This window comes from Perognathus longimembris, chromosome 1, assembly GCF_023159225.1.
Source record: "Perognathus longimembris pacificus isolate PPM17 chromosome 1, ASM2315922v1, whole genome shotgun sequence".
NCBI lineage: Eukaryota > Metazoa > Chordata > Mammalia > Rodentia > Heteromyidae > Perognathus > Perognathus longimembris.
In genome coordinates, this window is record NC_063161.1 from 47,371,325 (window position 1) to 47,386,623 (window position 15,299).

Consider the following 15,299-nt stretch of genomic DNA (forward strand, 5'->3'; position numbering starts at 1 on the left):
TCTGGCTGTACCTGGCTCTTCCTGTGGCAGCAGTGGCTGCAGTGGCAGCAGGGGCCTGCGGCCAGCTGTGGCGGGTTCCTTGGAGAGCAGCGAGCGCGGTGGCAGAGGGGGCGCTTCCATCTCGGCCCCTGGGGTCTGGTGACCTGCCCTAGAGTCCTGCACCACGTCAGAGCGGCCATCGATCCAGGGACTGACTCGGCTTCCCTGCCTCTTCCTGCACCGCCGCCTTGCCCACCCTCCACCTCCTGCATCCTTCAGGAGCCCCGATTGCTTTGGCCCAACTCCTGGGCGGGGAGGCCGCGGCCAGTCCCCCATGGCATTGGGTCAGAGCAGTTGCAGCCCCTGGAACACGCCTCTATGATGAAGTTCAAGCCCAACCAGATGCGGACTTAGGACCATGAGCGCTTCAAGAAGCAGGTGGCATGCCTGTGCTTCCAGAGCTAGCAGGAGGATGAGGTGCAGCTGGTGAGTAGCAGTCCTTACCCAGACCAATGGATTGTCCCAGGAGGAGGGATGGAGCCAGAGGAAGAGCCTGGTGGTGCTGCTGTGAGGCAAGTTTATGAGGAGGCTGAAGTCAAAGGAAAATTGGGCAGACTCTTGGGTGATATTTGAGAACCAAGACTGAAAACACAGAACGTATGTTTATGTTCTTAGAGTAACTGAGATGTTAGAAGATTGGGAAGATTCTGTTAATATAGGAAGGAAGAGAGAGTGGTTCAAAATAGAAGATGCAATCAAAGTTCTCGTGTCATAAACCTGTACATGCAGAGTACCTGGAAAAACTAAAGCTTGTCTGTTCCCCCACCAATGGAAACTCTGCAGTCCCTTCCCTTCCAGATAACAATGCCATGCTTGTGACTGCTGCACAGACCTCTGGGGTGCCACCTGGTATAAGATAGAATTGGAGGCCCTCTCCACCAAGTGGAATCTCGTGGGGAGAGGCTATTTTACTTTCTTTGGAAAACATATGAATGACGCAAACTGCCTGAATTTGCGATGCCGGGATTTCAAACAAATTTGCATGAGTTTCAAAAAATTTCAAGTCTTTTAAAACAAAATAGCGTAAAAATATTTTAAGAAGACAAAGCCATGTGGGACTTTCTTTTTTTAAGATGCCTTCACTTTGCCCCACCTGTTATTTCAGTTGCTGTTTTTCACAGAATTTTTTGTTTTTGTTATTAACATCAGTCTGGTTTATTAGTCAGATCAAATTGCTTATAGGTATATTTTCCCCCCAAATTGGTGTTTCACTCATACACACCCAGTCTTGGAATTATAGAACCATCCCACCCCAAACTTCAGAAGATCGCACTAATTCCTAAATTTCAGGCATGAACTATTTCTGTATGGTCCAATAAAAAGGATTTGATTTTCTATTTTCAGGAATTCACCACCTCCTCGAGCTGGATGTTCACAACAAGTATTATTACATCACTACCAACCTAATAGTATGGCTATTTGCCCCTAACTACCATAGTAGTTTAACATGAAATGTAACTATGGAGTTGCTATGTTTCCGGGCAATTATATATAAATATTTTTTGGCAAAATGCATGTAGTAAGTATACCCTATCTTGAAAACTTACTCATGGAATCCATTTAGCATGCTCAGTTAATTGCCAGTTCTTTGTAATTCCTCATTTATGCAGTACGTTTTCCTCAATTTAATTCTTAAAATGAATTTTCAGTCTTCTAGTTTAGTGACACCTTCAAACAATTCACACAATTGGGAATCTAATATTCAATGCTAGTCAGTGATGACTGCATCACAGTGAATAAGATGGCTTTCCAGGGCTGGGGATATAGCCTAGTGGCAAGAGTGCCTGCCTCGGATACACGAGGCCCTAGGTTCGATTCCCCAGCACCACATATGCAGAAAACCGCCAGAAGCGGCGCTGTGGCTCAAGTGGCAGAGTGCTAGCCTTGAGCGGGAAGAAGCCAGGGACAGTGCTCAGGCCCTGAGTCCAAGGCCCAGGACTGGCCAAAAAAAAAAAAAAAAGATGGCTTTCCAGACTTTCAGCTGTTTCAGGCTGAAGATTAAGAGTCTCTTTTCTGGGTTGTCACTAAGTACTCTTTGTCACAGAACTTTTGGGGTAGTGGAACATACCCAAATTAAGAATTACTTCATCTTATACTTTTCTTATACTCCCTTAAATCAGGCATCCTATGTAAAATTCCTACATCCATGATCTGAATGTCATGCTCTTCTCAAATGGCATCAAAAACAATAGGAAGGAAATGGCCTTTGACTAAGATATAGATGAGGGAAAGTGAAAGGTCATTTTTATACAGGCGTTGTTAGCCATTTGTAAATATTATAAATGGCAAATATAAAATAGAAAAAGAAAAGCTAAACCATTTGCTCTGTAAGTTGTTAATTTTTTAAATATATAATTGCTGCTAAAAATAGTCCTCACAAAAGAGACTTCTCTGATGAGGAAATAAGAATGGCCAAGAGACATATGAAAAAGAGCTCTACAGCACTGGCCATAAAAGAAATGCAAATCAAATCAACATTGAGATTCTATCTCACCCCAGTAAGAATGTCCTACATCAAGAAAACTAACAATAATAAATATTGGAGGGGATGTGGCCAAAAGGGAACCCTACTTCATTGTTGGTGGGAATGTAAACTGGTTCAGCCACTCTGGCAAGCAGTATGGGGATTCCTCAGAAGACTAAACATAGAGCTCGCCTATGACCCAGCAGCCCCACTTTTGGGCATCTACCCAAAAGACCACAAACAAGAACACACTAAAGCCACCAGCACATCAATGTTCATTGCAGCACAATTTGTCATAGCTAAAATATGGAAATAACGCAGATGCCCCTCAGTAGAAGAATGGATCAAGAAAATGTAGTACATATACACAATGGAATTTTATGCCTCTATCAGAAAGAATGATATTGCCCCATTCATAAGTAAATGGAAAGACTTGGAAAAAATTATACTAAGTGAAGTGAGCCAGACCCAAAGAAACATGGACTCTATGGTCTCCCTCATAGGGAAAAATTAGCCCAGGTTTAGGCTAGTCACAGCAGAGGATCACAAGAGCTCAATAGACATGCCCTTATGAACACATAATATAATACTAAGTGAAATGAACTCCTTGGTATGGACAACTGTTATGTCACTGTTGTAATTACTTTCAACATGCCACGTGAAACTGTAGCTTCTATTGTTGATGATCCTCTTGTATCCCCTTCCTGTGGTTGTACCTGCACTATCACTGTATCTTATCTGAGTACATTGGAAACTGTATGTACTGGTATTAGAACTAGGGAAGTGAAAGAGAATACCAAAATCAAGAGACACAGGATAAAAAGACAAACGACTACAAAAGCAATACTTGCAAAACTGTTTGGTGTAAACCAACTGAACAACTCATGGGGGGAGAGGGAAAGGGGGAGGCGGGAGGAGGGAATGAGGGAGGAGGTAACAAACAGTACAAGAAATGTATCCATTGCCTAATGTATGAAACTGTAACCTCTCTGTACATCAGTTTGAAAATAAATAAATAAATAAGAAAAAAAATGGTCCTTACACTTAAGAAAAATTGGTGCTATTTTGAAAATGAGATCTTGTGTCAAAAATGCAGCTGAACTAAATAAATATAAACATTAGCTCACAAACTAGTGCTATCAATGAAATGAATAAAGTAGAAAACCCTAACCAATAATTTTCCATTCTGAACTATATAGTGTAGTAAACTTGGATCATCTGGATTTTTGTATTTCTCTTTGTACAGACCTTACATATTCTGGTTGTTCTTTTTTTTTTTAAGGTGCCCTTTTAAGTCCCAAAATTGATGCTTTCTATCAATTACCAATGGACTAAGATTTTTCTCTAATCTCCAATTTCTTTAAATTACATGCCTAACACAACAGAAATTTGATTGTTTTTATAAATAGGATTGCTTCCACCTGAAATGCTATCACATCTTAAGGAGGGATTCATCTTGTACATGATATTCTTAGAGGTAATAATGCATGAAATTATTTTATAAACCCTCAGGTTTTGTATTGTCATGTAAAATGTGTACAGTATTAGTGTCAGCCATCTCTTAGCCTATAAATATTGTTGTATAGTTTTCTTTGGTCAGAAACAGTTGGACAAACAGTACCACTTGTCAGGATTTTCTTCAGTACTATTTAGAAAACCATGGCTTTAGTCTGCGCAACTCACAAAAATTTCAAAGCTCTTCAGGGACCCTAAGAAAAGCTCTAAGGAAAATTCTATGAAAAGCTGACATTCTCAGGCTAAACAGATGAATCTGTTCAAAGACAGCAATGTCTGCCTTAATCCTCCAGAGTTAACAGATGATGCAAACAGTTATGCTTATTTGTGGGTTGGTTGAGTAAAAATGGGCAGCTAAATTTCCATGTGCTTCATAAATTCAACAGGAAGTTGTTATTGTAAATTGATCTACAAAGTAGAAACTGCCCTTGCATGTTCTTGTTGTTAAAGATGCTATTTCTCAAGCAAGCATATGCCTTCCAATTTCCTGTCGTACCATTCATTGTATATGGCAGCAAAACTGAAGGGGAGAAATGACTGTTGTACACATTCTGAATTACTTGGCATGGCCTCATTTTGAGATGGTCTCATTCTAACTGGTGTAATTATCTTGACTTTCCTACATTTGAAACATCAAATAAAAATTGGAATGCAAAAAATAAAAATAAAACAATTCTTACCTAATATGAACTTCACAAAACCAAGCAATGGCTTTAATGAAGCTCTCATTTCAGAGGTGTCAACAATAGACATATGTTCAGGGGCATCTGCACTGAAGAGAAATGTGACAGGTGATACATCTTCTCTCTCAAAAAATGAAATGTGAGAAAGGCTAACTAATGAACACATAATAAAAGTCACCAAGAATGGAGTACTTAGAGTGGGTACTGGATTGTAGGGCAGGAGTGTAGATGAATGAAATGAAAAAGGAGTTCCATGTAATCATAAAATTTAATGTATGCCCTAAAAATTAAGAAAATTGAGAGGAGGGAAGGGATTGGGTGAAATGGGAAGAAAGATGAAAGAGGAGACCTGGATTAACATTCAACGTACTCACATACTCCATGGTTCAATGACAAATCCTTTGTACAACTACTTAAAGATAAAATAAATTTCAGCTGTGCATTGGTGGCTCATGCCTCTAATCTCAGCTACCAAGTAAACTGAGATCAGAGTATTGAGGTTCAAAACCAGCCCTGGGAGGAAATCCATAAGACTCTCATCTGCAATTATTCACGAAACAACCTAGAAGTGGAGCTTTATCCCTAATATGAAAGTGCTAATCTTGAGGAGAAGTATCTTACCTTATGCCCAAAGTTCAACACCCAGGATGAGTGAAATTATTAATTAATTAATTAGTTTAAAATAAGAATTGAAGGGATATTGGTTTCACTCAGGAATGCACATTAACTCCTCCTTCTATCCTATCATCAATGTGGTCACATTGTTATTCTTCCTACAGACTTCCTAGAATGTGCAACCTAAATCCTCTCTCCATGCTGTAACACCAAAAACTTGGGGGTGCCTCTTTGTACCACAACACAGAGGACACAGAAAGCATTTTGTTTCCTCCAGGAACAATGAAGACTAAATCCACCTGGGCTGTTATTCACAAACAGAAGTGCTCAGAAGCAATAAGGAAATCCCACCATCCACAACCTTTGCTGTCAACTCAGCCAAGAGATCTAACATTGCTGTGGTGCTTCAACATGTGCACCATTAGTAACAGCAAAATGTAGACCCCCTATTTCCTTTCTTTTCTTTGTTCTTTTCTTGTCTCATTGTTTTGTTTTATTTTGTTTAAGCTGGTCTTAGAGCAAGACCTCATAGCTTGAACTCTGTCCCTTAGCTTTTATGCTGAAGTATAACACTCTACCACTTGAGTCACGACTCCACTTTGAACTTTTGGTGGTCATTTGGAGATAAATATCTCACAGAAATTCCCTGCCTATGGTGGAGTAGACCCTCAGTCCTTGGATCTCAACCTTTACAGTAAGTAGGACATTAGGGGTAAGCCACATGTACCCTAGCTCAAACTGTCCTACTTAAGTTTGGAGTATGGTTCTGGATCCTATCTCTCCCGGTAGCTGATTCTCCTCATTAAACAGTACCAACAGGCATTACCTATTATCCCATCATTAAGACAAGTGAAAAGTCCTCTACTTTGAAAGACAAGCCATATAATATCCATTCCTTCTAATAAATGAAAAACCACACACATTCATAAAAGTGCTCAAGCCACAGTCAGAAATCATGGTCATGCCATTAGATGAGGAATCATGAAAAATAATCCACAGATTTAGTAACTGTGTCTGTGGCTTCCTTTTCTAAATAGGCATCTAAGAAATAAGATCATCTACATTCAAAATGAACTTGATCATCAAGGCTGTAGGCTTCCCTGGTTTTGCTTAGAAATCCTTATGAGTTGAAATATGCACACTGTGATGGGAGATGGTGCTAGAAAGGAGAAGAAAGGAAGAGCAGATTTCCCGTACCTGCAATGTCAGAGGAAGCATCAGGTGTCTCATTCTCTGGAACACAAAAATAAAAAGATTTAAGACGGCCATTTACAGAGGGAAGATAAGAGGTGACCAATACTGGAGATGTTCACACATGGATAGCATTCGTCCTGAGTGGACACACTGAGAATAAAGCAGATACCGATGTGTGGAAATGTTGTCCTTTTCTACTTCCAAATATCAACTAATGTTTAGCTTCGCAATCCCATTTTACTAACAGTAGTCAGAAATAGAGAGCCAAGATGACAACAGAGAACACACTTGATCAAATTAGATAACTTAATTTCCTGGGTTTGTTCATCTTATTAATCACCAAGAGATGTCATCAGGTATTCAAGAACACATCAAGAAGTGACAGGATCTTGGGAAGTCCTGAAAAATTAAGCCCCAGACTTCATGTAATTTTTTTTTATATTATAACCAATTCTTCTATTCTGGCGAAAACTTTTACTTACCACCAGAAACCAGGATGGTAGAAACTCTCAGCAATACAAGGAGTGCCAAGCACTTCATGGTGCTGAGTTGAACAGTAAGAATCATGCACAAGAAAACTGCTGGACCAGGAGAAGGCACGGTGCTGAAACCAGGACTCTACATCTGAGTTTTAGGTTCAGTGTGCAAAACAAAAATTTCCAATGAGTCTCTGGATAGCTACTACCAGGAAACTCTGATGCCCAGTAAACAGGAAGGGATCAAGTGCACAGCCTAACCATCTGAAAAGGTCATTACCTTCAGTGCTAGATTCTGGTGATACACATGTCATTTCAAAGATGTCCTATTTTAACTATGTCCCAGACAACAAATTCTCTTCTGTTTTTCTTTCTGTGTAAATTGGAGCTGTATAACCATCTCCTCGTAGAAACTAGAGACCCCCCCAGACCTACATGACTAGTCTATGAACTGATCCCTCCAAATTTACCCAAGTTCATAATCTTGTAACCTTTCAACAATATAACTTTTCTATGGGAATCTTGGGATAGAGCAGCAAGGTTGAGAGTCCTGCCTTTTCAGGCCATTCTATGCCTTCATCAATATGGAATTTCTCCCCTTGACCTGTGGAGGAGCTCATCTGGCCTCAGGCAGAGGAATCACAATAACTGTGCAGAGACAAATCTGACCTGACTGTATTTCAGAGATTCTTGGATGAGAATGCAAAATCTAAAAGTAAGAGGAGGAAGAACAATTATTAATTTCTGCACACATGGACTCAGTTTATTTATTCCAAGATACTATTGATAGAGGTTTATCATTTTCCAGGACAGCTGAAAAATGGTAATGAGCAAAGTATACCAACATTCTATTCCTTTCATACTTTTAAACATAGCAAACTTAAACACATGTATCAGTAGCTCCCACCTACAATCCTAGGTATTCAGGGGACTGAGAAATAAGTATTATGATTCAAACCCAGCCAGGGAAGGAAATTTCATGAGAAACTTTTCTCACATTAAACATCAAATGATCAGAAATGAAACTGTTTGTCAAGTGACAGGGTGCTGGCCTTGAGCACAAAAATTATGGATCAGAACCCAGGTCCTGAACTCAAGGTCAGGAATACACACACACACACACACACACACACACACACACACACACACACGCACACACACACACACATTACAATGAGAAATCAGGAAAGAAAGGGAAAAATACAAAGAGGAATAAAATGAGTTATATATGAAGTGAACTTTTCTTATAAAACCTAACAAAATTCTAGATAATTGACAATTAATAGGGTGCCTGCTTACTATGTACAAGGCACTGTATTCCACTGTCATCACTACAAAGAGAGAGAGGAATAAGAAGAAGCAAGAGGAAGGAATGAAGGAGGGGAGGGAGGGAGAGAAGGAAGGAAGGAAGGAAGGAAGGAAGGAAGGAAGGAAGGAAGGAAGGAAGGAAGGAAGGAAGGAAGGAAAGATGAAAGGGAGGTTGGAAGGAAAGATGGAAGGGAGGGAAGGAGGAAGGAAAGAAGGAAGGAAGGAAGGAAGGAAGGAAGGAAGGAAGGAAGGAAGGAAGGAAGTGAGTTAGGGAATGAGTTAGGAAGGGAGTTAGGGAGGGACGGAGGGAGAGAGTGATGGAGAGAAGAGCAAAAGAGGAAACCATTGTTAGTGTCAGAATGGAATTCTAATTCAGAAGGTAGTCAAAAAGACCTTAGTGAAAAGGGAACATTGGAACAGACACCGGTGCTGAAAATTTATTACTGGGCTGTTGCATTCTAGTGCATTCCAAAGGATACAGTGAGTACAAATGAACTGTGGTTTCCCAGGGATCCTTGCTAATCTTTGCTAAGGCTCAGCACAGCAACAAACTACTTGTCCTTTGTGGGGAATGGACTCAAGCTAGTAAATACAAACAAGAAGAGAATTTTACTTCACTTGAATTTCTAGTAAAGGACCCAAGTATGCCCCTAAGGAGAATTGCTGCACTTCTGTCTGGAATACACAGAATAGGAGGGAATTCTCTACATTCTAAAGGCTTGTATCAGTTCTCTCTGGGGATTGAAGTCAGTGGTCTCAGGCTTGCTTGAATTCCTTGGGCTAAGCTGGAACTCTCCAACATGAGCCATGTCTCCAACCTCCTCTTGTTTTTGTCTTCCAGAGAATGAGACACCAGATGCCTCCTCTGACACCTCAGGCACAGGAAATCTTCTCTTCCATTCTACTCCTTCCTTCTGTCACCTTCTCCTATCCCTATGAACTCCTATGTACATATTCTAAGTTCTAAGAATTTCTAAGAAAAATCCACAGAAAGCTAAATGCCTGATGATCAAGTCTGTTTAGAATGTAGATCATCTTATATATCTATGGAGAAAAGGAAGCCTCTGAGATAAAGTACTCAAAACTGTAGATATGTTTGTTGCTCACCTAAAGCACAAACCATCAGTCCTAACAGTGGCTTCAGTGCTTTTATGAACGTGTGTGTCTTCTCATTTACTAGAAGGACTGGATATGTGGTTTGTCTTTCAAAGTAGAGGAAATTTTACTTGAGGGAAGTAAGAGATAATTGATCATTCCTGTAGTAGCTGTTTAATGAGGAGATTCAACTACTTGGATGAGTTGAGTCAACAATGCTACTAAAATCTCAAATAAGAATGCCTTCATCTGAGGCATCAATGGCTCACCTCTAAAATCCTACCTTCTCAAGAAGCTGAGATCTGAGTTTGTGGTTCTAAGCTAGCACTGGCAGGAAAGTCTGTGAGCCTCTTATCTCCAATAAACCACCCAAAATTTAGAAGTAGAGCTGTGGCTTAAGTGCTAGAGTGTTAGACTTGAGCACAAAAGCTAAAGGACAGAGTTCAGGCTGTGAGTTCAAGCACCCAGTACCAGCTCAAAACAATAACAAGAAGAAACAGCAAAGAAAAGAATACAAGGTTGGTCTAAGTTTTGCTGTGAGCAAATGGTACAAAAAATCGAAGGTCCATGGCAGTGTTTTTTCCCATCTGTGAGTTGACAGCCAAGGTTGTGGACTATGGGATTTCCTAATTGCTTCTGGGTAGCTGTCTGTGGATAAAAACCCAGGTGGATTTTATTTTCTTGCTCCTGCCTGGAACAAAAGACTTTTCTGTCTCCTCTATGTCAGAGTACAGGGTGGGAACCCCCAATTTTGGTGTTAGAGCAAAGATTGGGGATGTAGGATGTGGCATGAAGAAAGTCTGTGGGTAGCATGAAGATGGGACCACATTGATGACAGGACTGAAGGAGAAATGATTGTCTTTTTCTGCATGGAACACATTTGAATTCAATTCTTAGAAAAATTATTTATTTATGTTGTTGGTCCTGGAGCATGCACTCTTGTCCTTGTCACTGTCCCTAAGGTCCTTTTACTCAAGGCTAGCACTGTACTACTTGTGGTACAGCACCATTTTAATTTTGTTTTGTTTTTCTGTGATTAATTGGGATGAGTCTCATGGGCTTTCCTCCCAGGGCTTGCTTGCACCCCAGTCCTTTTATCTCAGCCTACTAAGTAGCTAGGATTATCGGCTTGAGCCACGAGCAAAAAGTTCTAATTTTTTTTTTATCTTTTAAGTAGCTGAACAAAGGACTTGGCATTGAATAGTGGAGTTCATGAGCACAATGAATCCTAATCAATGTCTCCTCTCTATTCTTCTCAAAGTTTCAATCTTGCCCCTTACTTTAAATTTCATAGTTTTGTAGAACATGAGTGGAATTATGTGATTACTTTGCACTTTTTCATGTTTTCATTCAGATAATCAACTGCCCTTGAGTCCCAATGCCTATTGTGAGTGCCTCATTCTTGGTGGCTACTTTATCTGTTAGTCTTTCTCACATTTCATTTATTGAGAGAGACAATGCATCACCTGACACTTTTTTCCTTTTTTTCTCAGATGCCCCTGCAGATGGTTTAACTGCTGACACCAATGAAAACAAAGACACATCAAACACATCTACTTCTATTCTTTCTGTTGAGATTGACTGTAAGAATTTTTATTTATCTAATTTGTTCTTATATGACTACTGGGCAATCTTAGTTCCCAGTGTAACCGAAAAGTATGGGGGAGAAAGAGAATCAGGAAATCCGGTTTGTTTTAGGCCATTGTTCTCTAATTCCTTCTGATGAAATCAACTTAATATGTAAATTTAAATTTAAAAGGAGACAACAGGTTGCAGTTTTTCAGAAAGCATTTATTTTATTTTTTGTGCAGTGGTTGCAGTTATTTATCAATTGCATGTGTGCATGTGCTTGTGTGTGTGTGTGTGTGTGTGTGTGTGTGTGTGTTATGTATTCTAGTTCTTCCTCCTTTCTTGTTGTTTTGGAATTCTTCTAGACTAGAACTACCAGTGACTTCCATGTGTTCTATTCATTTGGGGGCCTCTTCGGGTGTTGGTCCTGGGGCTAGAAGTCAGCCTGTTCACTGTCCCTGATCATTTTTGCTCAAGATTATTGCCCTACCACTTGAAGCATAGTTCCATTCCTCCTTTTTTGGTGGTTAACTGAAAATAACAATGTCACAGTCTTTCCTGGCCATCCTGGTTTCAATTCTCACATCTCAGCCTCCTCAAGAACTTTAATTGCAGTGAAGTGCCAAGGGAACCCAGCATCAATTTTCACTGCACCACTTTGATCATATTGGCATTAAAGAAAATTTCATCTTTAGGAGAAATTACTGGAATTAATATTTTTTCAATGAATCATGGGAAGCTTTACTTTTAATTGAAAATTCTGTTTTCTTTGGAGATTATTTTATGAGTAGAAATGGTTTTAGGATGAGCATCCTCAATGACAACTCTTTGAGTGATATTCACAGTATTTTGGGAATTTGTGAATTCATTTGTCCTTAAGATCCAGTTTTCAATTTTGGTTCACTTCCTTTTGAATTCAAGGTAACTTCACTGAATTCAATGACACCTGGTATTTTTCAGTCTCCATTCAAATTCCAGAGTGGGGCAAATTCTTCATTCTAGCCTGCTCTCTCTTCTCTTGCCTTCATTCTTTTCCAACTTCACATTTGTCAATCTTCACTCTAATTTGCCTCCTTCTTAATCAGGCATAGATCATCAACAGTATTTTCAATTTTTATACGAAGTTTACACTCTTTATACAGACTCAAGGATTTCAAGGAACAGCATTTCCAAACAGCCCATGGTTGAGCAGCTGGATTCTTATTTTTTCTGTGTTCCCTTCCCGGCTATAAATTAAACAAATATTGTGCAGTGTTGGTGGCTCACATCGATGGTCCTACCTACTCTGGAGGCTGAGATCTGAGGATGGAGGTTGGAAGCCAGCTTGGCTGGGAAGGTCTGTGGTGTGTGAGAATCTTATCTCAATTAAGGACCAAAAACAAAAGAAGGCTGAAGTAGAACTGTGGCTCAATTAGCAAAGTATTAACCTTAAGCAAAAACATGGTCCAGGACCAATACCAACACCAAACCAATCAATAAAACAAAAACTCAGAATAAAAGAGATTCTCACCTGGCAACTCATTATACGTGCTCTCTGAACCTATAGTATCCCAATCTGGAGTTCTGTTCTCAGTATCTATGTTTGTCTTGGAACTTGATCTTTCTTGTATATATTTCTTGATCCTCAACTCATAGCCAAGAGGATCTTGTCAGTCCTTCTGTTGCTGGCAGTTTCCTCCTGTCCCTGGCAATTTCCTCCTGTCCTGGTCTCTGGCAGTAAATAAAATTTTTATTTGAGTTTAAGGTTAAGATTTGCGTTGTTGTGGGTTCAGGTTTGCCTACGATGCTGTAAACTTGGTTCTGCCTAAACTAAACTGATGAAAAGAGGTGACATTAAATCCAGGTTAGCAAGTTCAGTATGACATTCTATCTCTTCAAAACTGTGCACTCAGAAATGCACTGTTACATTAAACTATAAGTACTGTGTAAAAACCTAGTTCAAATAAAATATAAACACAAAAACATGCATACTACCAGGAAAATGGTTTTTCTATTCTTTCTTTCCTCATTTTGAATCTGTAGTTTTACCAGGAAGTAACTACTGATAACAATAAGGTGTTTATTCTCCCCAACTCTTGCCTATAGATTTATTTATTCTTATATCCATCTTTCTGGTTTTCAGTGTATATTTTTTATAAAGATGGGATCAGACTTTACATGTCATTTTGTGAGGTCTCACATCATATCTGATAGTTTAGACAGATTGGTCTAATCTATTGCCTTTTGTTTCTTGATCACCTCTACCAACTATGGTTAAAAAGCTCTCAGGTGAATGTCTTCATATTATTTATATTTATAGACTCCATCATTTCTCTGTGTTTTTCTTCTTCACACTACAACTGTAAATAAAAGAAAAATACAACTATGGGACATCTCTGGATCTCTCTCTCTCTCTTTCTCGCTCTCTCTGTTAACTATCATTTAATGATCTGTGTGTATATGTATGTGTATGAGTGTGTGTGTGTGTGTGTGCATGTGTGTATCTCCAGCTCCACCTAACTGTAGCAAATAAAATAATTTCATTTTTTTCTTAGTGGCTGAGGAATATTCCCCATTTTGTTTATTTAGTAGCTTGAGTCCATTATCATAAAGACAAATGTTTTGTCACAGGTTGGTACACAGAAGAGCCATGGTTTGCTTGTTCTTTTGGTTCTCTGCCATTTAATCTGTATCCGTAGCTTAGGTTTTACTGGTTTGTTTGTTTTTTTTTTTTGAGAGAAAGTTTTATGACTTCACATCCCAATTATCTGGATATTAGTCTGCTGAGTATCTAAGCTTAGAGACATGAGTGACTGGCAGCAAGCGATTTTATGTTTGTATTGATGTATACTAATTTTACACACAATAAAGAGGTTTATTCTGTCATTTTGTTACATGCATTCACTGTTACACTATTATAATAGTGACCACTGCATTATTCCATCTTTTTCATCTTCTAATATTTTCTTCTGATTTGTACTCCTTTGTATTTCTCTTTCTCTTTTCATGACTATTTGTGGTTTTTGTTTGTGTGTTTGTTTTTCTTTATGTGTTTGTTTGTTTTTCTTTATTTAACTTTCACAAACAGGTAAAATACTTTGGTTACTTTTTTGTAGGATGGCTAATTACACTTAACAAAATTAGGATTTAAGAAAATGACAATACATAGAGAGACAATGTAGTATAGATGTAGGAATGTTTAATCAGACCCATCAGCTGAAAGGTTTTTTAGGACTCATGTATGCTTATCCTTTCTGGGAAGCCTGTGCAGCACCTGTCAGGACTGAACTTAGTTTTCTCTATGGGCTTCGACTAGGAAGTGGAGTACAAGTGGGCAAGTACAGTGGGCAAGACTTGCTAGCTTGAAACCATGCTATTGTGTTATTCCTGTCTGTCTCTTTGTAAGTGAAAATTCTGTTTATGTTAGATATTCCAAAATAGAAAACAGTTTGAATTGGAGGCTTCTTAGGATTACTGATTTCAGGGTTATTTTGCAAAATTTTGAGATTGCTTTACAGTCCAGGTGCACTTTATATTCAAGCTTCATTTCCTTGTGCTCTCCAATTTTCAGGTAACTTTTGTTATAAAACTTTGCATTCCTAGTGCATCTTGATCACTATGTTATAAAATTGATATGTACAGTATAAATTTTATCTCATAGGCAATCTATAAAACAAACATGGTAAAGATGAAGAAATAGAATCTTGTAAGGATAAAGCTATCTTGTGCAATTGGGCAGTATGAAAATATCCACAAATCCATTAAATGTTTGAAGTTCAGGGATTTCCGGATACTATTTTCCTATATGCAATTTCCTATCCACATATTGAAATGTTACTCACTGGTCTCTATTTTGCACACTGTGAGAAATCACTGGCTCTCTTCCTACTTTGGAAGAATCTATTCCAAGTTGTGTCAAACTGTAAGACATATTACCACGGAACTGCATCCCTGGTAAACCCCATAATCTCGCAGTTTACTCATGCTCTACCAGGAGATTCATACCCAAAAGTATCCAATGATTACCAGGTTCTATAATTTTAACATTTAAAACTTATATTCCTTTGGATTTCAATTGAATAGAATGGTATTTCATAGTTGCTAGTCTGAATGAAGAGATTCTAAAGAGACCTATTTCTTCATTCTTGCATAGAAACTTCATGCTTTTTTTTCTTTTCCCTTTCATGGGAAGTTATTGTTAAAGATGAGTTTGACTGATCATGGAGGTGTTTCTGGCTTTTACTACATTCCTTTTGGCCGTAACTGACCTCATCATTTGATCTCATCCAACAAATCACATTACCTTTGCATCTCCCTCATCTTCAATCAGTTTAACTTCTTTCAATTAAAGAATAATTGACT

General features: G+C 38.8%; 1 long non-coding RNA gene and 1 pseudogene across 1 annotated transcript; one reads left to right on the plus strand and one right to left on the minus strand.

Annotated features, from left to right (window-relative positions):
• Positions 1–357: 357 nt before the first annotated feature.
• On the plus strand, positions 358–989 carry LOC125363533 (annotated as a pseudogene).
• A 555-nt stretch (positions 990–1,544) lies between these two features.
• Positions 1,545–2,202, minus strand: LOC125363541. Its single transcript, XR_007213242.1, has 2 exons — positions 2,015–2,202; positions 1,545–1,794 (listed from the first exon to the last, which is right to left on the minus strand). It is a non-coding gene; the product is annotated as an uncharacterized LOC125363541 (long non-coding RNA).
• Positions 2,203–15,299: the final 13,097 nt, after the last annotated feature.